A 27,439-nucleotide genomic window follows, 5' to 3' on the forward strand; every position below is an offset into this window, starting at 1 on the left:
TGAATAAATGTTTGTTGATAGATAATAGATTGAAAGAGATTGAAGGCTTTAAGCTCAAATCTAGAAGTCACATTGAACCAATGTATGAAAGTGATATCTATAGATATATCTCCTCTAGGAAAAACACATTAAACATAAGATGTTAAGGAAAAATATTTGGCTGAATTTATTGGCATTTTGAAATCAAAGCTGAATAGAAAAAAACATGTTTAATATTTAACAAAATTCCAATATTACAGTAATATATACTTTTAGCAATGTAAAATGCACAATAACATATTTGGAGAATATCCTGACAAAATCCTATATAAAATGTACAAAACAAAATCCATCACCCTAGGATGACAATGGAAAGATTAATATTTCCCCCTATAATGGGAGTGGGATAGGATTTAGGAATCTGTACAAGATATTGAATTACAGAAATAGATGAATGTAAATATATATACCTATATGTAAATATACTCATATGTAAAAATACACACATACATATATAATTCCTACATGAATGAGGCAAATAGCCTGCGTCCAAAAAATTAATGAAATTAAATAACCCTACTCCCCAATACACAATACATAACTGATTTTTGATCTGTTGTGGAGTCAAAATAGAGGTTCTTTCTTTTTTTTTAAATTTTTTTATTAATTTTTATAATTATAACATTTTCTTTGACAGTACATATGCATAGGTAAAATTTTTTTTTACAACATTATCCTTTGTACTCCCTTCTGTTCCAAGTTTTTCCCCTCCTTCCCTCCACCCCCTTCCCTAGATGGCAGGCATTCCCAGACATATTAAATATCTTATATTATATCCTAGGTACAGCATATATGTGCAGAACCGAATTTTGTTGTTGTTGTTGTTGCAAAGGAAGGATTGTATGCAGAAGCTAAAAATAATCTGAGAAGAGAAACAAAACAAAGCAAAACAAAACAATGCTCACAGTTTATACTCATTTCCCAGTGTTCCTTTTCTGGATGTAGCTTATTCTATCCATCATTGATCAATTGGAATTGGATTAGCTCTTCTCTAGATTGAAGATATCCACTTCCATCAGAATACATCCTCATACAGTATCATTGTTGAAGTGTATAATGATCCCCTAGTTCTACTTGTTTCACTCAGCATCAGTTGATGTAAGTCTCTCCAAGCCTCTTTGTATTCCTCCTGTTAGTCATTTCTTACAGAACAATAATATTCCATAACATTCATATATCATAATTTACCCAACCATTCTCCAATTGATGGACATCCATTCATTTTCCAGTTTCTAGCCACTATGAAAAGGGCTCCCACAAACATTTTGGCACATACAGGTCCCTTTCCCTTTTTTAGTATTTCCTTGGGATATAAGCCCAATAGTAGTATGGCTGGGTCAAAGGGTATGCACATTTTGATAACTTTTTGGCATAATTCCAGATTGCTCTCCAGAATGGTTGGATTCTTTCACAACTCCACCAACAATGCATCAGTGTCCCATTTTTCCCACATCCCCTCCAACATTCATCGTTATTTGTTCCTGTCATCTTAGCCAATCTGACAGGTGTGTAATGATATCTCAGAGTTGTCTTAATTTGCATTTCTCTGATCAATAGTGATTTGGAACACTCTTTCATATAAGTGGAAATAGTTTTAATTTCATCATCTGAAAATTGTCTGTTCATATCCTTTGACCATTTATCAATTGGAGAATGGCTTGATTTCTTATGAATTAAAGTCAATTCTCTGTATATTTTGGAGATGAGGCCTTTATCAGAACCTTTAACTGTAAAAATTTTTTCCCAATTTGTTACTTCCCTTCTAATCTTGTTTGCATTAGTTTTGTTTGTGCAGAAACTTTTTAATTTGGTGTAATCAAAATTTTCTATTTTGTGATCAATAATGGTCTCTAGTTCTCCCTTGGACACAAACTCCTTCCTCCTCCACAAGTCTGAGAGGTAAACCATCCCATGTTCCTCCAATTTATTTATGATTTCATTCTTTATGCCTAAATCTTGGACCCATTTTGATCTTATCTTAGTATGTGGTGTTAAATGTGGGTCCATGCCCCCATACTAATTTCCAGTTTTCCCAGCAGTTTTTGTCAAATAATGAATTCTTATCCCAAAATTTGGGATCTTAGGGTTTGTCAAACACTAGATTGCTATTTTTATTCACTATCTTGCCCTGTGAACCTAACCTATGCCACTGATCAACCAGTCTATTTCTTAGCCAATACCAAATGGTTTTGGTGACTGTTGCTTTATAATATAGTTCTAGATCAGGTACAGCTAGACCACCTTCATTTAATTTTTTTTTTTCATTACTTCCCTTGAAATTCTCGACCTTTTGAATTGCAAGGGAACTAATGAAAAAAAAGTCAGAGGAAGGTGGTCTAAGTGTACCTGATCTAAAGCTATATTATATAGCAGCAGTCACCAAAACCATTTGGTACTGGCTAAGAAATAGGGCGGTAGATCAGTGGAACAGATTAGATACGAAGGACAAAAAAGGGTACATCTATAGCAATCTAATCTTTGACAAACCCAAAGATACCAACATTAGGGACAAAAATTCATTATTCGGAAGAAACTGTTGGGAAAACTGGAAATTAGTATGGCAGAAATTAGATATGGACCCACACTTAACACCATATACCAAGATAAGATCAAAATGGGTCCATGATTTAGGCATAAAGAATGAGATCATAAATAGATTAAAGGAACAGGGAATAGTCTACCTCTCAGACCTGTGGAGGAGGAAGAAATTTATGACCAGAGGAGAATTAGAGATCATTATTGATCACAAAATAGAAGATTTTGATTACATCAAACTAAAAAGTTTCTGTACAAACAATACTAATGCAAACAAGATTAGAAGGGAAGTAACAAATTGGGAAAATATTTTTAAAAGGAAAGGTTCTGACAAAGGTCTCATTTCCAAAATATATAGAGAACTGACCCTGATTTATAGGAAACCAAACCATTCTCCAATTGATAAATGGTCAAGGGATATGAACAGACAGTTCTCAGATGATGAAATTGAAACTATTTCCACTCATATGAAAGAGTGTTCCAAATCACTACTGATCAGAGAAATGCAAATTAAGACAACTCTGAGATACCACTACACATCTATCAGATTGGCTAAGATGACAGGAACAAATAATGATGAATGTTGGAGGGGATGTGGGAAAACTGGGACACTGATGCATTGTTGGTGGAGTTGTGAAAGAATCCAGCCATTCTGGAGAGCAATTTGGAACTATGCCCAAAAAGTTGTCAAACTGTGCATACCCTTTGACCCAGCATTGCTGTTATTGGGATTATATCCCAAAGAAATACTAAAGAGCAGAAAGGGACCTGTATGTGCCAAAATGTTTGTGGCAGCTCTTTTTGTTGTAGCTAGAAACTGGAAGTTGAATGGATGTCCATCAATTGGAGAATGGTTGGGTAAATTGTGGTATATGAAGGTTATGGAATATTATTGCTCTGTAAGAAATGACCAGCAGGAGGAATACAGAGAGGCTTGGAGAGACTTAAATCAACTGTTGCTGAGTGAAATGAGCAGAACCAGAAGATCACTATACACTTTAACAACAATACTGTATGAGGATGTATTCTGATGGAAGTGGATATCTTCAACATAAAGAAGATCCAATTCACTTCCAGTTGATCAATGATGGACAGAAATAACTATACCCAGAGAAGGAACACTGGGAAGCGAATGTAAATTGTTAGCACTACTGTCTATCTACCCAGGTTACTTATACCTTCGGAAGCTAATAATTAATGTGCAACAAGAAAATGGTATTTACACACATATATTGTTTCTAGGTTATATTGTAACATATGTAAAATGTATGGGATTACCTGCCATGGGGGGGGGGGGGAGGGAGTGGAGGGAGGGAGGGGATAATTTGGAAAAATGAAAAAAAAATTCACATTTATTTTAATTTATGGAATAAAACAACCATTTCTATAATGTAGTATACTAAAAGAGATGATTGCCCATATGTACAACTCTTAAATATATAATAAAGTTATCACATAAATGTTAAAAAAAAATTCTCGACCTTTTGTTGTTCCATATGAATTCTGTTGTTATTTTTTCTAGGTCATTAAAATAGTTTCTTGGGAGTCTGATTGGTATAGCACTACATAAATAGATTAGTTTAGGGAGTATTGTCATCTTAATTATATTTGCTCGGCCTATCCAAGAACACTGAATGTCTTTCCAATTATTTAAATCTGACTTTATTTTTTGTGGCAAGTGTTTCATAATTTTGCTCATACAATTCCTGACTTTCCTTTGGTAGATATATTCCCAAATATTTTATACTATCGACCGTTATTTTGAATGGAATTTCTCTTTGTATCTCTTGTTGTTGGATTGTGTTGGTAATGTATAAAAATGCTGAGGATTTATGTGGATTTATTTTGTATCCTGCAACTTTGCTAAAATTCTGAATTATTTCTAACAGCTTTTTAGCAGAGTCTTTGGGGTTCTCTAAATATACCATCATGTCATCTGCAAAGAGTGATAGTTTCATTTCCTTATTTCCTACTCTAATTCCTTGAATCTCTTTCTCTGCTCTTATTGCTGAGGCTAGCGTTTCTAGTACTATATTGAATAGTAATGGTGATAGTGGGCAACCTTGTTTCACTCCTGATCTTACAGGGAAAGGTTCTAGTTTATCACCATTACATATGATGTTTACTGACGGTTTTAAATATATGCTCGTTATTATTTTAAGGAATAGTCCATTTATTCCTATACTCTCAAGTGTTTTCAGTAGGAAGGGATGTTGGATTTTTATCAAATGCTTTTTCTGCATCTATTGAGATGATCATATGGTTTTTATTAATTTGATTATTAATATGGTCAATTATACTAATAGTTTTCCTAATATTAAACCAGCCCTACATTCCTGGTATAAATCCCACTTGGTCATAGTGTATTATCCTGGGGATGATTTTCTGAAGTCTTTTTGCTAATATCTTATTTAAGATTTTAGCATCAATATTCATTAAGGAAATTGGTCTATAGTTTTCTTTCTCAGTTTTCAATCTACCTGGTTTTAGGTATCAATACCATGTCTGTGTCATAAAAGGAATTTGGTAGGACTCCTTCAATCCCTATTTTTTCAAATAGTTTATATAGCATTGGAGTTAGTTGTTCTTTAAATGTTTGGTAGAATTCACATGTAAATCCATCTGGTCCTGGGGATTTTTTCTTAGGGAGCTGGTTAATGGCTTGTTCTATTTCTTTTTCTGAGATGGGACTATTTAGACTACTTACTTCTTCCTCTGTTAATCTGGGCAAGCTATATTTTTGAAGGTATGCTTCCATTTCATTTAAGTTATCGAATTTATTGGCATAAAGTTGAGCAAAGTAGCTCCTAACTATTGTTCTAATTTCCTCTTCATTAGTGGTGAGTTCTCCCTTTTCATTTTCAAGACTAACAATTTGCTTTTTCAAATCAGGTTTACTAAGGGTTTGTCTATTTTGTTTTTTTCATAGAACCAACTCTTAGTTTTATTAATTAATTCAATAGTTTTTTATACGTTCAATTTTATTAATCTCACCTTTTATTTTTTGAATTTCAAGTTTCATGTTTGTCTGGGGGTTTTTAATTTGTTCCTTTTCTAGCAATTTTAGTTGTAAGCCCAATTTGTTGGCCCTCTCTTTCTCTATTTTATGCAAGTACGCCTGTAGAGATATAAAACTTCCCCTTATTACTGCTTTGGCTGTATCCCACACATTTTGGTATGATGTCTCATTATTGTCATTTTCTTGGATGAAGTTATTAATTATGTCTATGATTTGCTGTTTTACCCAATCATTCTTTAGTATAAGATTATTTAGTTTCCAATTATTTTTTGGTCTATTTTCCCCTGGCTTTTTATTAAATGTAATTTTGATTGCATTGTGGTCTGAAAAGGATGCATTTACTATTTCTGCTTTACTGTATTTGATTTTGAGGTTTTTATGCCCTAGTATATGATCAATTTTTGTATAGGTTCCATGAACTGCTGAGAAGAAAGTATACTCCTTTCTGTCTCCATTTAGCTTTCGCCAAAGATCTATCATATCAAACTTTTCTAGTATTCTATTTACCTCTTTGACTTCTTTCTTATTTATTTTGTGGTTTGATTTATCTAATTCTGAGAGTGCAAGGTTGAGATCTCCCACTATTATAGTTTTGCTATCTATTTCTTCTTGCAGCTCTCTTATTTTCTCTTTTAAGAATTTAAATGCTGCACCACTTGGTGCGTATATGTTTAATATGATACTGCTTCATTATTGATGCTACCCTTTAGAAGGATATAATGCCCTTCCTTAACTCTTTTAATTAGATCAATTTTTGGTTTTGCTTGATCTGAGATGAGGATGGCTACCCCTGCTTTTTTGGCTTTGCCTGAAGCAGATTCTGCTCCACCCTTTTACTTTTAGTTTGAATGTATCATCCTGTTTCAGGTGTGTTTCCTGTAAACAACATATAGTAGGATTCTGACTTTTAATCCAGTCTGCTAACTGCTTCCTAATAGAGGTTCTTTCAATGACTACTAGCCAGTCAAACCAAGTCTCTTGCTCTAGCTCTTTTCTTCCTGTCTGGTGTTCAAGAAAGAAAATGAATTACTATGGGCTTCTGAGTGGGGAAAAGACTTTGGACATGAAGCTGAGAGCACATCACTTTGCCATTCCTTCTGTTTCTGTTCTCTCTATTCTTTCCTATTCTGAGATTAGGGATTGAAGATGACCATGACCTTGTGAATTTCAAGAAGTCAGGAGAATGAGTAACTAGAAATCCTGGAGTTAGAATCCATGCTGGATTTCCTAGAAGTCAGACATCAAAAATCAGTCTCGAACAATTTATTTACCTTTTCCTGTGCAGCAGCATCCCAAATTTGAGAGCAAACTTAGTGGGACTAATGCTATATAAAAACTCTTTTAAGATTGAGCCTATTCTCCCTAGGCACAACAATAGGATAGGGAGATTGTTCTTGTGGCAGAGAGAATGTTTGTATTTCTTTTCTGGCTGTACCTTCACAATAAATATCCCTTTTAAACACTAGTTAATATTAATTAGTTAACTATATCTGAAGGAAGGGAGAGAGGGAAGAAGGGATAGAATTTGCAACTCAAAACAAAAAAAAGTTAAATAGTTTTAACATGTAATTGGGGGAAATAAAATATACTAAAATAAAAAAATTAAGTGGTTAAGTGCAATTACTTATTATTATCATTTTAGTTAACCTAGACCAATTATAAAAACTCTCTTGAAGTACTCTTCTCTTTTTCTGCTTCCTACTCATCCCCTAAATACACAAATACAATTCCTGAAGTCAGCTGCAGATACTTTCACATAGGACAAGAATTCTAATCAAGTATTTCAAATTCCTATGCTTTTAAAAAAAGATGACATGGGAATAGTGAATGTTCTAGAGCATTGTTTGACAGTTTCAACAAACACCATCTCTACTCTGATGGAACCCAAAATCTTATATGGAAATAGAGTACATACATATGTAATAGTGTTTTGATAAATGTTTAACAACTGGCTCTTTTAGGGAAAAATGTATACAAGGTGCTCTTTTACATTTAATTTACATTATTATTATTTTCTCTGTCACTTTAAGTCCTGACAATCAACTATAAATTAAGCCCTGATTTTATTAATCTTTTAAGGCTTAATTAAAATTCCATTATATGAAAGCTTCCCTGATCTTCTATTTAAGCTAAGCCTTAAAAGATTAATAACATTTCAATAAACAATAATTGGAGAGAGTGTATTTAGAAAAAAGAATAGTCATAAGCAATGTTACAAAAGCAGGACAACATATGACATTCTTAGAGAATGTTTTTTCCCCTTTGGTTGTAGTTAATAAATATAGAAAGGAGTAGTATAAGATTAATCATGAAGGATAAAGTGCTGCTAAATGGTAAGGATCTTCACAAGGATGCCTTAAGTAGGCAATAGCACTTATTGAAAGTTTTGAGCAGAAGAATAACACAATCAAATCTATGCATGAGAAAAAATTAATTTGACAGTAGTACAAAGAATGGAATAAGGTGGGGATATTTTGGCGTTAGAAATAACAGCATTTTACAAGAGGGAGGATGTGGGAGCTGAGGGAGATGGAAAAAAAAGGCAACCCAAAGGTTTCAAAAATGGGTAAATATTGTGTATATAATGAAATCTTCCTAGTAACACTCATAAGGAGACATATCTTCTTTCTTGTAGAGAGGTGGGCACTATAGATATGAAATGTGACATATGCTGTCTAAGAGGTATAGTGTTGGCTGGTTTTAGTTGTTTTTCCGGCAGAAAAAATACTCAGTGCTCAGTGTCGGAGTTAGTTACAGGTAGATGACTGCTATAAAACCAAAAGGCAATGATTAAAAAAAAGAAGAAGAGAACATGAGTGTTTGCCTTTGCAATGGTACCATTGACAGAAATCAGGAAGTGAAAAAGGGCAGAAAGTTTCTGGTGAAAGTTAAGGTCAATTCTGGACATAGTAAGTTAAAGTGTCAGTAGGACATCCAAATGATGTTTTGTAGACAGTTTGAATTGCAGTGCCCAGGGACACCACAAGGCCAATAACAGAAATCTTTTGACATCATCACAAGACATCACTGATCCTTCGATATCTAAGGCATGCTTGCCCTTCCACTTAGGTATCCCTCAATATATATTCTCTATGTCCATTCTTCTATTGATTTTAGGTATATTTGTGGAAGAATATGCTCCAGATTTATAGGAAAATGTTGCATTACTACTTTTCTCACTATGCTATTTGACTAAATGCCTTTGATTTGGGCTAATTGTGTCTTCTGGCTGAACAAAAATTAGTACTTTCACATGGGTTCATGCAGTATAGTTCTGAAAGAATGCAAATCCACAGAATATCTTGAAAGTTGGAAATCTTTACTGAGAGGAGAACTTGAAAATAGTAGTGTGGAACACAAGGTGCTATCCAAGGAAGGTAGTATTCTCCAGGGAAAACTAGGTTCAATTAAAATGAAAAGATAGAAAGAGAATCTAAGAAAAAAATTTCAAAATACAGAAGAATTTATTGAGAATAAAGTCAGAGTTTCAAAAGATGAAGTAGAATAAGTGTACAAAGTATACATTGGGCATCAACTTAGGGTACAATTTTAGTAAGGACAAGTGTAGCAAACACATGTACTGAGTCAACTCATAACTTCAGAACTTCACAGTCTTGTTTTTGTACAGTCCTCTTGGAGATTCCCTTTGGATATAGAGTCTCCTCTATGCCCCCAAAGTCTGCTCCTCTCTAGAGTGTGACTATTTTCTCTATTGCCATTAATCATGCTCCCTGAAGGTGCTTCTTCCCTTGGGATTATGATCTTGTTGCATCTGGACTGACTGGAGTGTGTCTCTAAAATGTACTATTACTGGTCAGCTACCTCCCTTCAAAGCTACATGCCCTAAAACAAAGCTTCTTAAACCATAGATCATGATTCCATCTGGAGGCACATAACTGAATGTAGGGGTCATGAAAAATTTGACAACAGTAAAAGGTATAAAATATTCTGCCAACCTCTCCAACAATGAGATGAGCCAGATCAGTTCCAATGGAGAGGTAATGAACTGAACCAGCTACACTCAGCAAAAGAACTCTGGGAGATGACTATAAACCACTACATAGAATTTCCAATCCCTTTAATTTTGTCCGCCTGCATTTTGGATTTCCTTCACAGGCTAAATGTAGACTATTTCAAAGTCCGATTCTTTTTGTTCAGCAAAACAACTGTTTGGTCATGTATACATATATTGTATTTAATTTATACTCTAACATATTTAACGTGTATTGGTCGACCTGTCATGGGGGGGGGGGAAGGAGGGGAAAAATTGGAACAAATGGTTTGGCAATTGTCAATGTTGTAAAATTACCCATGCAAATATCTGGTAAATAAAAACTATTACAAAAATATTCTGCCAAAATTTAAATCTAAAATGTAAAAATGAGCAAGCACTTCCATCTCATTAGCATGCAAATTTGCTTTTATCTTTAATGAATGGTAAAATAATATGTATGGCAAAAAATTGTTTTAAAACAAATTTCTTTGTGATTTGTTATCAGTAAATGTTTGATTTATATGCCTATATTCTCGGAGTCATATAAAACTTCCTGGGGAGAAAAAGGGGTCACAAATGGAAAAATTTAAGAAGTCCTACCCTATATGGGTGAAGGGATGGGAAATAAATTACCTCCTTCCATTCTCTCCTCTATTAGAAGTCTTCTCTGTAGACAGTCTACAATTTCTCCCATACTCCAAACTCTGAAATTCATCCAAGGTTTAGCAATTAAAAGCCCCCAGATCTGTAGCCACTTTGTTTGCATAGTCAATTGTATTGCTCCCTTCCTGACAATCAGAGTGATGTTCAGATCTCATAAAGGGATCAGAGTATTATACCTTGTTAACACATTAAAACCTCACCATGTGTGACTACATCTTGTGACTATATCAACTGAACTGGGTGGGTGGATGGGATCCCATTTTCCTTTCTTATGCTTTAAAAATGGAAATAATAACACCTGTTCTGTCTACCTCACAGGGTCTGAGGAAAGTAATTTGCAAACATTAAAGTGCTATATAAATGTGAACTGAAATCTTACTGTTGTAGCTGCCTATTCATATTGGTATTTTGTTCTCTTATAGATTATAAGTGTTTTGAGGGTAGTGATGTCTTAGCTAATTTGTGTATCTCTTCCAGTGCCTGTCACAAAGTAGACACTGAATATAAGCCTGTTGATTCAATTTGGTATTTTCTTCCCCAGTTAAAATGTAAAGACATTGCTCTTTGTTTTTGAGCTGAATGTCTCTGATTAACAGTTTTCAGTGGCAGAGAGAAAATTGGTGAAGACATTCTCAGTTCCAGGGATGTGCTCTATCTTCATGTTGAATTATTAGTGCTTCTTTCCCCAGGGCTGCAACTCTGAAGTGGAGTTCTTCATAGTGGACAGCCACCTCAGGGCTCTGTGATCTGTTAATAAAGTGAAGTGCTGTCTCCACATGTAATAGAATAACTTATCCAAAGTCCACATGATGGCTAGATGCTGTCTTTGGACAAACACCAGGTCATGCTCCTTAAGCATCCATTTCCTACGTTTTACTCTCTCTTTTTACTATGTCAATACTGTTCTGATTCTGGCATCTGAAATATCTGAACCATTATAGAGTCTCTTGTTTTCCAATGATGCTATTAACCCTGTGCCTCCAAAGAGGTTTCTCTTTAAGCTGTAAAAACTCTTCTGGCATTTGGCAGTCTGGCGTATTTTGTAGCTGTTTTCCCTCTCTTCATTTCAGAGTTGGGGTACCCTGGGCATGGAACATTGAATATGTTGTCAGACACATTCAAGATGTTAGTTTTGCCAAATAGCTCGCTCTTTCCATTTCTTCCCTCCTCCCATTCTCTCTCTTTCCTTCTCTTTCTCTCTTTCTCTCCTTCTTTCTCTATGATGGCTGCCTTCCTGGGGAGGAAAGGAAGAAGGTGCATATTCAGAAATTAATATGATATAAAACAAAAAAGTTAATGAAATAATTTTTTAAAAAGAAAAAAGTTCTATCTCTGTAATAAGGGTGTGTTGAATTGTGTTATGGGTTTAGTCATTGGGGGAGATAATTTGATACGTAGCTTATTTTAGTATGGTTGGAGCAACTGGGGCACAGATTTGTGAGAGCTTCTACTATTCCCTGGGAAGCTCCTACTTGATTTTCATTTTATTTAAATATATTTTATTTTGACACAACAGATACCAACAAAAATCCAGACAAACCACTTTAATAAAGTCCACTTCGCCAACAGAACTAAATACCAAACTTGGCCCAAGAAAAGAGTTGGGAAATGTTGCTCTTTTCTTTCATGTGGAATTCATTACTATGGCTATGGAATATTACATAATAGAGTCAGACACAATCAATGGGTTTGTTAGTTTTGGTCTTTCTTTTTCCATCATTCTTACAGGAATGGCTTAGGTGAGTAAGGAGAGGAAGAGAAATAAGGAAAAAAAATGAATATATGTATACTTGGAAATGAATATGAAATAAAACCAAAAATCATTAGTCAAAAAAGATGCATTTTTTAAAAATCAGTTAAGCAAAACAAAAAGGATGAATGCTTTACTTTTGATTGTTGACCTGAGTTTTGTTACCTCTTAATATTAACTTTACTAATATTGTTATCACTAGCTACAGTATTCTTTTACCTCTTTCTTCATACTGAACCACTTCATACGAGTTTGCTTGTGTTTCTGTGAATTCTTCATATTTGACATTCCTTAGGGCAAAATAATATTCCATTACATTCATATGCCATAACTTGTTGAGTCATTCCTCAATCATTGAACACATGATTTATTTCCAGCTTTAATCACAAGATTTTGAACTAGAAGGAACCTCAAAGTGTAGATGAAGACAATAGGGTACAAAAAGGTTAAATTACTTGTGCAAGACCACACAAACAATAAGTTTTAATCTTAGGATTTAGAGCTAGAGGAGACTTTAGTGGGAAGATCTGTCCACTCCTCATTTTTTTTTTTTTTTGCAACCTCTGAACATTCACACATGAAACTGGTTATCCATTTTGTTTGTCCTTAGGCCAATGTACCTGTGGATAAAATAGTAGTCCACAACTGGGAAATATTTGGCAATGTTATCAATAATAGCTAGAGAAAAATCTCCTTTGGGAAAAGGGTTTTAGGTCCACATATCTTCTTCTTTTCATGGATATTTGTTACATTTCTGTTTAAATGTGAACTCCTTGAGAACAGGGACTGTCTTATTTTTTGTATTTCTATTACCAGCATTTAGCCCAGTGCCTGGAGCATAGCAACTATTTAATAAATGTTTTCCCTCTCTTCATCCATTTATCCATTCAAAATATCACATTGTTAAAATATAACATGATGCCTTTGTCAAGCCTACCCCCTTCACAAGGGTACTGATGAAGTAGTTTTATTTATATATATATTTCAACCAGAAAAGAGAGAATTTATTATACAAGCGACAGACTTAGCCACAAAGAAAGCAATCAGTCCAAAATGTCAAGAAGAGTTCATGGCATACAATCAAATGAATTGTTTTCAGCTAGGTAGACCTTACATTAAAAGATTAAATATCCTTTGTCAGCTAAAAGTCAAATGGTGATAAGAGTATTTTATCAAATGGTGGAGCTAAGAATTCTTGATCAGGTGGGAAAGCTGGTTCAATCCTTAATAGAGTGATGTTTCCTGAAGGTTTCTGCCAGGTGGGATATCAAGGATCTGGCATTCCGTCTCTGCTCTTGGCGTGGCAGTAGTCTGTAAGATTACTTACACTAATGAGATACATTACCCTGTCATACCTAGGTGAAGGGGTGAGGTTGCCAATTTGAGCTAAGAGGATGTGAATGGAAGTCATCTCTCTGGAGGTGAAAGAGACCTTCTGGCAAGTTAAGATGGATCAGGCTCAGAGAGGTAGAGCCTAGATGGCAGCATAGTAAAGTAAAAAGTAGTTTGACAGAGCTTCTCTTTACAAAACTCCTCCAAGCAGATCTAGAAGATGCAACAGACCAAATATTGATGTATTAATCCAGAAACAAATCACAATGAGTCATTTTCCCAGCAGAGCTAAACATAAGGAGACAGACAAAGAGGTCTAAATAATGGGAATTGAATTGAGTCAGGAGCATATTCAGTGTCCAGGCTGTGCTGGTGATAAGAGGCAATCCTAGATCCATATTGAAGCATTATGATGGAGACAGGTAACAACCAAGATCTCAGTTTTGATTCACAGATCTATGGCAGATTGAGAAGAAGATCCAAGCTTAGTAGTGGCTTAGCTAGGTAGGGAAGGCCTGGGATATAAACTGAGAAAAACAGAAATTGTAGGACCCAATTAACAATTTCTCTCTTATTCTAGTTGCACAGATTTTATTCATGCAAAAATTTTTTAATGTTACATAATCAAACTATTTTTATTTGCTTATGAATTTCTCTGATGATGTTGAGGGTTTTCAAAGAAGCTTTAGTGGATAACTAAGGGAAAAGTCAAACAAAACAAGATACAAAAATTAATGTCTTTTTGAGATGCCTTTTCTACAAGGTCATCAAATAGGAAAACAGGTGGATTTCACTAGCATACATTCCAGAAAACGAGATGGATTTGAGTACTTTTAAAATTTTTTGGGGGGGGAATGTGAACTTGTTAATATTAATCATAGTACAACTTTTCTTTCTCTCCTCCCCATGATGGATAAGAGCATGGATGAGCACTAAATTAACTTGACAAGATTTCTAATTGGCTGAGATTGAATCATTTTTAAAACCTTGACAATGGAGAAATCAAACCTGGGTAGTGTTAGAACATATGCTTATTGAGGGTAAGGATTTTAATTTTTTTTCTTTTGCTTTAGCTCAATGCTTGTCGACTGACTGACAGCAGGTATTGGGAAAAATCCTCCTGGATCCTGGAAAGGAGAAAGTATTTCTGAAGAAGTGAGGTAATGAAGGTTGAAGGCAGTTGTTGGAATTTTTGCCCCTAAATTAGAAAATGACCAATGGTCTGTTACTCCCCTACTTGAAATAGATCAGAGAATAGTCCTCAGGAAGAAGAGAAAATCAGACCAGATGTATTTCTCATAGCCTTTTCCCTATACGTCTCCTCAATCTGTTAAAAGGTCACTGACCTTTTCATTTACGACTATTTCTCTATCCTTTATTCCCCATTTCCAAACACTTCTTTCATGCCTCCATACTTAGTGCCTCAGTTGGGACAGTAAAGTATAGAAGGGCCAACTTAGATAACCAAGACAGGAGATGCTATAAAGTCATGGGTTTCTATCACTGGCACAAACCTTAAACATACCTAATCCAACTATTTAATTTTATGGATGTGGGAATTTTACCTTAAGAGGTGAAGTGACTATGTTATCATCCAGACAGTAAACAGCAGATTTAGTGTTTGAATTCAGGTCTTTTGACTTAAGTCCAGTGCTTAATTCATTAACTATTCCTAGAGCTCTCTTCTGTAAATCTTCCATTCCTATATACCCTCCTCCACTTACTGACCAAAAGTTGGACTTTCCCTCCTTTACAATATGAGATGCCACATACATGAACATCTGGAATTCTCAAGAATAAGTCTTGCTTAGAGAAAGCTGATGTGGGAAGAATAAAGGGGGATTTCTACAGAAGCCAGGGAATAGCAATCTTTATCTGCTCTTACTTATAAAGTTATTTTTAAGTGTTGGCCCTACTCTGACAATATACTTGGGTCATTCCCAATATGTAATATGCCTGGTATAGCTCTGGACAAAACAAAAAAAAATCAGTCTATACCAAAGACCCAGTTATCATTCCCTATATTATCTTTGATGTGTTTTTCCCCTAACTAGAATTTTATGTTCTATAACTAACGTGAATTTAGGTATGGCGATTTATGAATCACTCCGTTTTACTTTCTGGGGAGAGTTGTCAAACAGTCAAGATGGGAGTTATGTCAGAAAGGGGTGAACTTGATCTTCCCTGCTATAATTTGTTTTCATGGTCAATAGCAAGAGGATGGCTGCCTCAGCTTCCTGTTCCAAACCTGAGCTGGAGTGCTGCCTAATTCATTTGCATAGTAGAACTAATGTGTTCAGGGAATAGATGACTCTCTGTATCCTGGTTGACAGATCAGATGAACAGGTAAGATTGGGACTTATTTCCCTGGGGGTCAGTAGATGCCATCATCCACTCAGGTATCTTTAAGGGAGAAGTGTTTTTCCAAGTTACCATATTGCATTTTTTTGGTAAGACTCTTCAACATTGTTAAACACACAGTCACTGACATGTGAATCACTTCTACCAAGGGAAGAGTTATTTCCTGACAGAGTGCTGGAAGCTCCTACGGCATTTGAGACCTAAAGAGAAAAGTACTTCTCAAAAGACCCAGACAGGGGTTGGCGGGAAGTGAACTCATCTCAGACTGGAGGTGACATGGGGTAGATTAAAAAGGGAATGAAATATATTTTTATCATGTTTAACATATATTGGATGACATGCCATTTAGGGGAGGGGGTAGGGAGAAGGGAGGAAATTGGAACACAAGGTTTTTCAAGGGTCAATATTGAAAAATTATTTTTGCATATGTTTTGAAAGTAAAAAAATCAATTAAAATTTTTTTTAAGTAAAAAATGAAAATCTTAAAGCACAATACAAAAAAGGGAGTGAAAGCAGAAGAATGGAGTCAGGAATAGGCAGGGTGTATGATTAGATGGGAGCAGAGGAATCATGGACCAGGAGAGAGGGACTGTATTTGGAGAAAAAGGACTTCAGTCATTTAATACCTGTGTGATCTTGGTCAAGTCACTTGACTACTTCAGGCACCAGTATTCTCATCTCTAAAGCCATGATCCATTGAATGCCACTCATCCTATCTAGCAAAGGAACCTGGGAGTGATAAGCTGCTGGTGGTGGTTTGTACATGCTAAATGAGTGCTTAGCTCTTTGTAGTTTTTCAGAGTTGCAATGACCTTCTATCCTATATATCTAATTCCCCACTCTCTCCATGGGGCAGCCACACTGTCAAGGGATCTGTGGATTTGCAAATTTATCTAGTCAGAAGCCAGGTCATGAGCTCCCATCCATGGGTTAATGCTGCCCCTTTTTGAACTCACTATATTTCAGTGAACACTAGTCAGGTGACTTTGGTAAAAAGATGTTGGTTTTTGATGAAAGCAAACAAACATATTTGGAAATTACAGTTTTAATTTTTAGGCTAGAATGTGTAAGAAAATAAACAATACCTAACAACAAGAAAACACTGCCTAATTAAATGTCTAACTAGTTTCTATGAGCCTGATTCTCTCTAAGACCTCATAGCTATGGGACCGATTTGGCTCTAGAAGCTCTAGTAAATGCGTAGTTTGAGTTTGTTTACGTGGCACAGTAGATAGAGCAGCCCAGCATCTGGAAGACCTGAATTCAGATCCAGCCTTATACACTAGTAGCTTTGCTTGAGGCATTTAACCTCTGTCTGCTTGTAATAATAGGACCCACCTCCCAGGGTTGTTATTAGGATCAAATGAGATGATCATTGTGAAGTGTTTAGCAAAGTACCTGGTACATAGTCAATGTTATAGATATGCTAGTCATCCTTATTGTTGTTACTTGCATCCCAGGGTTGTACAACCTGTGAGTAGACAAATGAGCATGTGTGAACAACCGAGTTTTTACAGGATTTTTGACCAATGATGATACTGGATCCACTTGGGATTTTTGGTTGGCATGTTTTCTGCATTTCGCTCCAGAAGCCTATTGTATTAGTTTTCTAGGGACTTGCCTACTAGGCAGCAGTGTACTTTAATCAATCTAGGACCTTTAAGAGACATTGTCCTTCTCAAAGAGGATATAAGCTCTGAGCACCAGAGAGAGGGCACTTAGCCTTCAGAGGCTTCCTAACTGGTAAAGCCTTACATGGCATCAATAAGTAACCTGGATGAATGCCTTGCTTGCTGGGTCCAAAATTAATATAGGATATGTTCAAAATACTAAATGCAAAATCTGTCTTCTTAGTTTAGAGCTTCCTACCAATCTATGGATTGTCTTTTAATTCACTACCTTTTAATGCACTAATCATTGTTTCATAGATTAAGCATTGCTATGATCACATTGTTTTTTACACAAAAATGGAAAGTAGAAAGAAATGGAAAAATTTAGGCTGGAAACATTCATCTCCTACCCTCTTCTTAGTGGTTCTCTCAGGTCTCAAGGTACAGGGAGAACTCTGTTCATATAACCCAAAGCTCATGGAAGAGGACTAGAGGGAAGAGGCTTTTGTTCCCCATCTCACACTCATGGAAAATCAGATTCACCAACAAATGGGAATCATAGTAGATAGCTGTCTTAATAATTTTATATTTTTCCTCAGTTTAAAAATAAAAATTTTCTACCCCCAACATTAAGCATTTGCTTTTTCTCCTTTGCACTTCTCCACAGCCACTAGAAAACAAAAGTACTTAATAGTAAATATGCAGAATCAAGCAAAACAAATTCCCATGTTGGCTGTGTCCAAATATGTGTGGGTAATATGAAAATATGTTTAAAAGGATTGCACAACAACAACAAAATTTGGTTCTGCACATATATATTGTACCTAGCATATACTATAAGATATTTAATATGTATGGAATGCCTGCCATCTAGGGGAGGGGGTGGAGAGAAGGAGGGGAAAAACTCAGAACAGAAGGGAGTACAAGGGATAATGTTGTAAAAAAAAATTTACCTATGCATATGTACTGTCAAAGAAAATGTTATAATTATAAAAATTAAAAAAAAATAAAAGGATTGCACATACTTAACCATATTAGTTGGCTTTCTGTCTTGGGAAGCAGAAAATAAGGGAGGGAGGGAGAAAAATTTGGAATACAAAATCTTACAAAAATTAGTGTTGAAAACTATCTTTACATGTATTTGGAAAAATAAAATACTATTGTGAAAAGAAAAATTGTGTGGATCATTCTGCATATGTATTCTATCATCTTGCTGTCAGGAAGTAAATAGCATTCTTCATCATTTACCCTCTGGAATCAGAGTTGACTATTCCATTGTTCTCAAGTCTTTCAAAATTATTTGCTAAGTTGTTAGTTTAAACTATTTTCTTAGTTGTGCTCACTTTGCAACATTTCCTACATCTTCCCAGCTTTCTCCAATACTCCTTCCTTCATAATTTCTTACAACACAATAGTATTCCATTATATTCATATGTAATGACTTGTCTAACCATTCCCAAGTTGATAGGCAACTCCTTAATTTCCTTGTCACTACAAAAAAAAGAGCTATAAATATTTTTCCTCTTTCTTTGATCTCATTGGGGTTACAGGCCTAGTCCATCACTGAGTCAAAGTATATGCACAGTTTAATATTTCAAGAAGAGAAACAGGGACTAGAACAGAACAATTCCCAGATCTAGGAAGCTGATCAGACATAGAAACCAAAAAGTCTATCATGGGAAGTAGCTCAATGAAAGACAAAAGATCTAGAGAGCTATCTCTAGGATAGGGAGAAAAGGATGTAGAAGCTAAACATTCAGCTCTCTTCCCCCCTGCCCCCCCCTTTTCCTCTCTCTCACTCTTTCTTGCTCTGTCTTTGGCTCTCTCTTTATCTCTGTCTGTCTTTCTGTTTTTGACAATGGGAGTTAATTGATTTGCCCAGGATCACACAGTAACTATTTGAGATCAAATTTGAACTAAGTTCCTACTGACTGGAGGACTAGTGCTCTGTCCATTGCACTGCCTAGGGACCTCCAGATCTCAAATATATTGATAATTAAAAATAATACATGAGACTTGGCTAAAGTTTAATAGTCTTCTACATTTAAAATTTACTAACTTTTGATACAAAGAAAATGGTAGCAGATGATAGCCTATAAGATATCAAATAATATTTATTCAAGAAACCAAAATTAAACCTGCTCTCATAAAACTACTATTGTTTGAATCTTTGTGATTTGCAATATCTTCATTTCATCCTGGAAGACTTTGAAGCTGAACAGTTCATAAATTGTATCTCTGATTTGTTTTCCCTTACCATTTGATAAACAATCTATTCTTAATTTATAACTTTACTGCAGATCCTGTATTATGAGGTCATTTCCAGAACTCTCTGGAGGAATTCCAAAAAGATTATATAAGACCTTAACTTTTTAGATCAATCTATGTCACTTGATTGAAAAAGAGGTATCTCTATCTGTTCCCCCCAAATGCTGTTTGATATAACTAATAAAAATATTGATATAACTAATAAAAAAGTTGAGGGACTCAACTTTTGACTTCAAAAGAAGCATTGTTGATGAGGTTGTGAACTGATTCAGCCATTCTGAAGAGCAATTTGGAACTATGCCTAAAGGGCAATCAAACTGTGCATACACTTTGATCCAGCAGTATTACTACTGGGCTTATATCCCAAAGAGATCTTAAAGGAGGAAAAGGGACCTGTATGTGCAAAAATGTTTGTGGCAGCCCTTTTTGTAGTGGCCAGAAACTGGAAACTGAGTGGATGCCCATCAGTTGGAGAATGGCTGAATGAATAAGTTATGAAACATGAATATAATGGAATATTATTGTTCTATAAGAAACGACCAGCAGGATCAGAGAGGCCTGGAGAGACTTACATGAACTGATGCTAAGTGAAATGAGCAGAACCAGGAGATCATTACACACAGCAACAGCAAGATTATACGATGATCAATTCTGATGGATGTAGCCTTTTCATCAATGAGATGATTCAAACTGGTTCCAATGGTCTCATGATGAAGAAAGCCATCTGCACCCAGAGAGAGGACTGTGGGAACTGAGTGTGTTGTTGTTTGCTTGTATTTTATATTCTTTCTCAATTTTTAATCTGATTTTTCTTGTGCAGAATGATATTTATGGAAATATGAATAGAAGAATTGCACATGGTTGACATATATTGAATTACTTGCTGTTTACAGAAGGGGATAGGGGAAGGGAGGGAAAAATTTGGAACACAAAATTTTGCAAGGGTTAATTTTTTTTTACTTTATTAACTTGTTTGAAGGTTGACCCTCCCCAGCTGTTCTGTGCTGACTTGATTGGTGGGACAAAGAGGGGGAAGTGACTTGTGTGGGAGGAGTCCCACAAAAAGAATCGGACTTTGAAACAGTGTAGAATTAGACTGTGAAGGAAATGAAAAATGCAGGCAGACAAAATTAGAGGGACTGGGAATTCTATGCAGTGGTTCATAATCATTTCCCAGAGTTCTTTTGCTGGGTGTAGCTGGTTCAGTTCATTTACTGCTCTGTTGGAACTGATTTGGTTCATCTCATTGTTGAAAATGGCCACATCCTATTCTGATGGAAGTGGATATCTTCAACATAAAGAAGATCCAACTCACTTCCAGTTGATCAATGATGGACAGAAATAACTATACCCAGAGAAGGAACACTGGGAAGTGAATGTAAATTGTTAGCACTATTGTCTATCTACACAGATTACTTATACCTTCGGAAGCTAATACTTAACGTGCAACAAGAAAATGGTATTTACACACATATATTGTATCTGGGTTATATTGTAACATATGTAAAATGTATGGGATTGCCTGTCATTGGGAGGAGGGAGTGGAGGGAGGGAGGGGATAATTTGGAAAAATGAATACAAGGGATAATATTATAAAAAAAAATTACTCATGCATATATACTGTGGAAAAATTCTAAATAAAAAAAAAGGATGAAAAAAAAAAAGAAAAAAAGAAAAAAAGAAAATGGCCACATCCATCAGAATTGATCATCATATAGTATTGCTGTTGAAGTATATAATGATCTCCTGGTCCTGCTCATTTCACTCAGCATCACTTCATGTAAGTCTCTCCAGGCCTTTCTGAAATCATTCTGCTGGTCATTTCTTACAGAACAATAATATTCCATAATATTCATATACCACAATTTATTCAGCCATTCTCCAATTGATGGGCATCCACGTAGTTTCCAGTTTCTGGCCACTACAAAGAGGGCTGCCACAAACATTTTTGTAAGGGTTAATGTTGAAAATTATCCACATATATGTTTTGAAAATAAAAAGCTTTAATTAAAAAAGAAACATACTTGAACATATCAGATAAAATATCCATCTGTAATCTTCTTTGACACATTACCTCTCCATTCATGGATGACAAATAACACATTGGGACTACAAATCTTTTTTTGTTTCTATCACACAAGACTGGAGGAGGGTTTGATTCCCTCTCTAGCTTAACATTATTCCCAATCAAAATGCCTATATGGAATATCCTCTAAGGAAGACCCAGAGGAATTGTCCAGTTGGACGTAAAGAAACTGGGAAGCAGAGTGTACAGGGACATCTTGGATGGAAATTGAAGAGTTCTGTGGAGTCTCTATAATCATGAAAAGTAATTTTAACTTTGATCCCAATTTTGCTTCTACTTCTTTCAATACCTGAATACTGGGGAGAGAAGACAATAGAACTATGGAGTTCCATTGACCCAAGTTGTTCTAGGGATAGACACGTATGTAGAAGTTTTGAAGGAAAAAAAAAGTTTTAAGAACTGCTGAGTCTACTTTTATGTATTAGGATAAGGAAGCTATCTAGACTTGCTATCTTTGTCTCTGAATTATGAGATTAAGGATTTCTACTAAGGCAAAAAAAGCTCTACACTTTCCTCTGATACTTATAGGGATTGGACTTTGAAAGAGAAATGTGTGATACTTACAGCAGCAATGGTACAACTGTGATCAGAAGGGTGCCCTGAAGGTGAAATAGTATTAGAGAGCAAAGACCTTACTACCCCAATGGGTTTATGGAAGATAAATACTATGCAGATAGCCAAGATTTTACTCAAAGGTGAATGCCAACAAAGAGTGACCAAAAAATCCTCCATAAAAGGCAAACTGGAATGAAACTAGAGTCAGCATCTGTTGGTCACAGCATGACTATAAGTGACTGAGTCCATTCAGTACTCTTAAATAGGTTTTCATATAGACCAGTAATATGATCTATGGATCACTAGAGCTTTTTTTGTTTTATCTGACCTATTAAAAAATCTGTTTCTTCTTTGTACCTGGTGAACTTTTCACTTATAAAGGCTATTGAGAACAACATCTAGGTAATGTTGCTGAATTATCTGTATGATCTATAGACACGGACAGTTCACCAAAGTACAATTAGGACCTTCATTTCATGTGACTGTCTCTGAAAGGATTTTAATAATTAGATCCCAGACAATTATGCAAATTATTTTTTAGGGAAAAAACCCACTGTGTTCTAGAACTATGGTATAACCCCCTGAGTAAGTACACCCCAGCCCCTTGCAGGATATTCTAATAGTATCAGGGAAAAATCCTTAGATACCCTGGGTCTGAGATATGGAAACCACAGCTAGCAAAGTCTGAGGTACTATGGAATGCACCTGGGTAACCTTTAACAGTTCCTATTCTAGTGAGCAAATGATTTAACAATATTTGGAAGAAGGCAAGATCCTTTTAATTGCATACACTTCCTTTCTGAGCCTTGAGATAGCTCCTCTTGTTCTTTGTTTCCAAATGTTCATCTGCTCAGCTGGATTTACTTTTTAATAGTAATTATAGTATCTATCACTTCAAACTTCAAACTTAGCTAACATAATTTTAAAAGCTGTCATTTTACCTCTCTATTTTTCTCCTCTTATCTTTCTGGGTTCAGACTCTAAGGCTTCCCTGAGAATGACTTCACTTAAGTTTATGATTAGTAACAAAATTCTCATCTTCAGTCTATAATTAAATAATTACATTTTTCCTATAATCAGAAAATGGTTCTAATGGCTCTATCTCTCCAGTATAATGTAGTTTTTTTTACATTAAAAATGAGCTACTGCTTGTCACAATACTAAGTCAAAGTAATTGTAACTGATAGAACTCTGAGCAGACAATTCCACACAAAGAATTCCAATAAAAGGGCTTCGATCTCTCTCTCTCTCTCTCTCTCTCTCTCTCTCTCTCTCTCTCTCTCTCTCTCTCTCTCTCTCTCTCTCTGTCTCTCTCTCTGTCTCTCTGTCTCTCTGTCTCTCTCTCTCTGTCTCTCTCTGTCTCTGTCTCTCTCTCTCTTCTCTCTCTCTGTCTGTCTCTCTCTCTGTCTCTGTCTCTGTCTCTGTCTCTGTCTCTGTCTCTCTCTCTCTCTCTCTCTCTCTCTCTCTTCTCTCTCTCTGTCTGTCTCTGTCTCTGTCTCTCTCTCTCTCTCTCTCTCTCTCTCTCTCTCTCTCTCTCTCTCTCTCTCTTTCAAAAGAGGCAATAAGGGTTAAGTGACTTGCTTAGGGACACACAACTACTAAGTGTTTGATACACATTTGAACCCAGCTCCTTTCCTAACTCCAAGGCTAGTGCTCTATCCATTGTACTACCTAGCTCCCTATGCAATCTCTTTTTTATAGCCCTTGATTTAAGAATTATTTTTACATAAAATGTAGTTTGTGAACCACTGCCTTAGAGGGACAGTACCTTACAATTGTATTCATCATGTTTATCATCTCTCACAGCAAAGCAATATTACATTATAATCACGTACCATAATTTGCCTAGACATTCCCCAATCTAGTTCTTTGCTGCCACAAAAGTACTGCTATAAATATTTTTAGCCATTCCTTTTTCTTTATTAATTCATTCAACCACCAAGTATTTAATATGTGCTTACTATTATGCCAGGCACTGGAGATACAGATAAAATAAAAACAGTCCCTATCCTCCAGAAGCTTATTGTAAGGAAACAACATGCATACAGAAAAGTAAATACACAATATGTGTTATAAAAGTCTTAATGAGAGATGCCTGTTCAATTGATTTGCCCCCAGCCCAGCTGATAAAAGCACAGAAAGTAAGGAGAAGGTATATACATTGCTTTGTCCAAATATGTTCCTCTCTACTATTATACTCTGTGCATTTGCTCATTGTTCCCATTAATGTGGTGCCCATTTGAGGGAGAATGTCTCAGATTTATAGGGGAGGAAATGTTATGTTATTATTATTCTCATATCCCCATCTCAGTAAATGCTTCTATTTTGAGTTATTCGCTATTCCTAACTGACTGTTAAGGGTGTGCATTAAAATGAAGGCTAGTAAACTATAATCTTAGACACATAGACCCACAGGTGCTTTGAACCTGAGGGTAGTTGTCCCTGGGAAGCTAATCAGGAAATTAATTTTAGAGAGTACCCTAGCGGGAGGGCTGCATTTATAAAAAGTAAACACATTAATGCTTCCAGAAAAAAAGATACTGTAGACCAAGTGAATAAGGATGGTCCTTAAGTAAGAAATAGCATTGGCTGATCCTTTAAGGAAATAAGGAATTCTAAGAGGTGAAGCTAAGTCAGGAATGCCCAGCTCATACTTTGTGCATCTCCAGATATTATTCTCCATGTTTAAAAAACATGCCCTTTTTATTGCTACTTGGTCCAAATCTATGATAACTATGCTATAACATTTCCCCCAGGTTCCCTCTCCTTCTATCCATTTTCCATTAACAAAAGTGTTCTCTTCCTCTTCAACTTTTTCTAGATCAACTTATCTGTATAGTTCTCTTGTTCTCATCAATCTTGCCAAATTCACCTATGTATTTGCAGTACAGTGTACCTTATGCCCATTGTAGCAGACCTCTTATCTATATTTTGAGGGAACTGCACCCTTCTCATTTTTGTTTTCTTGGGACCTGACACAGTGCTTTGGATATCATAAATGGTTAAAATACATTTGCTGAATTGATCTGAACAAAAAATAACAAAGCTAAGTTTCATCAAAGGACAGAACCAGTTGGAACAGTTGGCTGTTGACTGTGCCTTAGGCAAGCTACTAACTTCTTTAAGTCTTCTCTCTTTCTTATCCTTCTCCCCCATCCAATCAGTCATCAAGTCTTGTCTATTTTACTTTTACCATGTCTTTCACTCACAGATATCATCCTAGTTCAGATCCTCAACACCACTTGCATGGCTTACAGTAATAGGCTCCTGAACTGATTTCTCTGTCTCCAGTATCTTCTTTCTCCAATTTATCCTTTATAGTGCTCACCAAATAACCTTCCATATGCACAGTTCATCCTCCCTCAAAAGCTTTCATTGGTTGCTGATTGATCATAATAATAGCAGATGTTTATGCAGCACTTTATATACTTTTTCACTTAAAATCCTCATAGCAACTCTGTTAGGTATTACAGGTGTTGCCATTTTACAAATGGAAAAACTGAGTTTTAGAAAAATTCAATTCAAGAAAATATCAGAACCAGAGTTCAAGTTCAGATATTCTTGATTCCAAGTCCAGTGCTTTTTCCATAATACCAGATTGCCTCACTATAGACTTTATTTCCACTAGGATAAAATATGAACTCTTTAGCTTGTCATTTAAGAGGCTGGCTCCAAACAGCTTCTCCAGTCTTATTTCATCTTACTCCCTTACATGTACTCTGTGTTCCTGCCAAACTGAACTACTAGCTCTTTCCCAAATTCAACGTCCCATCTCAAGCTTCACTGCATTCATGCAGGTCCGCCCCCAGGTCTAGAATGCACTCACATCTCATCTCTATCTTTTAAAATTATTCTCTTTCCTCCAAACCCAGCTCAAGTGCTACCTCCTTCCCTGATTCCTTCCACTGGTCTATAACTTTAACACTTTTTCCCCCTAAACCTCTCTTTTGTTTTTATCACACCACCAGAGGGCACTGATGTCCAGCTACTTGACCCTTTTCTGTGATTGCTGGCATGCTTATCTGGGAAAAGCACTGCCTTTACTCAGTATCAGATCATACTAGGGAGAAACTCCAGATTCTCCATGGTTCTCAGAGAGATGCTAGATATATCCCCTCAGGTCCAGTTTTGGGGTGTTTGAGGAGTAGTCAGGCAGGACTTAGCCAATTGTTTTCTGAACTCATTCCCCACCTACCAGGAAAACTGTCCTCCTCCTGCTCAATTTCAATATATTCTCATCATATAAGAATAGCTTATTGGAGTCCACCACAAAAACATGGTTTCATTATATGCAGGCTTTATACAGAATCAAAAGAAGTAAAATAAAATATATTTAAAACAATTATAAAATAGGTTGCATATCTATGGGTCTTTGGAGATCACGGTAGAGTTTGAAAATAAAGGAGATCCCAGGCACAGCTCAGAGACTTAAACTCAGTTACTCCCACAAAAAGTTGCAAGGGTTTCTCCTTTCTTTTTTTTTTCTTTCTTTTTCTGGTGGTAGGATAATCAACCCCTCATCTTCTTTGCTGCCCAAAGTCCCTAGAAAGTTTTGGGGGTTTTTAAAGTCAGTTAATGAACTTCAGAACTGAGACTGGGTGCTGGTACAACTGCTTTGCTCTTCTTTAGTCTTTGATCCCTGATCCTGATCTCTAGAAGGCTGACATGTTGTCTGGATATATAAGACTCACCCATCCTTGATAAGTATTTATTACTAATTAAGCTATGGACTAGAGTCAAGGATATAGCCAGGGATGAGGAGAAATTCATTCCATTCAAGCCATTCCTCCTACTTTTTGAACCACTGATTTTTACTGTATTCCCAGACCATACTTTAAGACATTTACAGACTTTTTTTTTTTTTTTTTTTTTTTTTTTTTTTTTTTTTTTACAAAATATCAGCTTTGTGGATAAGGCCAATCTGAAAGCTACGATGCTATGTCATAGACATAATCCGCTTATACTTGTGTTACACTCATTTTTCTGTTTTCCCAATCTCCTGGATAGAGTATTAAAAAGGTTTTTTCCTTAATTCAACATAGAGAATATATCATTTTGTATCCCTCATATCTATCACACGGTATGCCTTATTATACTTAAACATTTATAGAACTGAAGAAGAGAAACCAATTGAGGGGAAACAGAACTTCTAAAGGGAAACTAGACCTTTTATGAGAAGATGTTGGAATTTATAGGGAAATGCAAGCAACTAGATATAGTTCTTACT

Source organism: Sminthopsis crassicaudata, chromosome 2 (genome assembly GCF_048593235.1).
Source record: "Sminthopsis crassicaudata isolate SCR6 chromosome 2, ASM4859323v1, whole genome shotgun sequence".
NCBI lineage: Eukaryota > Metazoa > Chordata > Mammalia > Dasyuromorphia > Dasyuridae > Sminthopsis > Sminthopsis crassicaudata.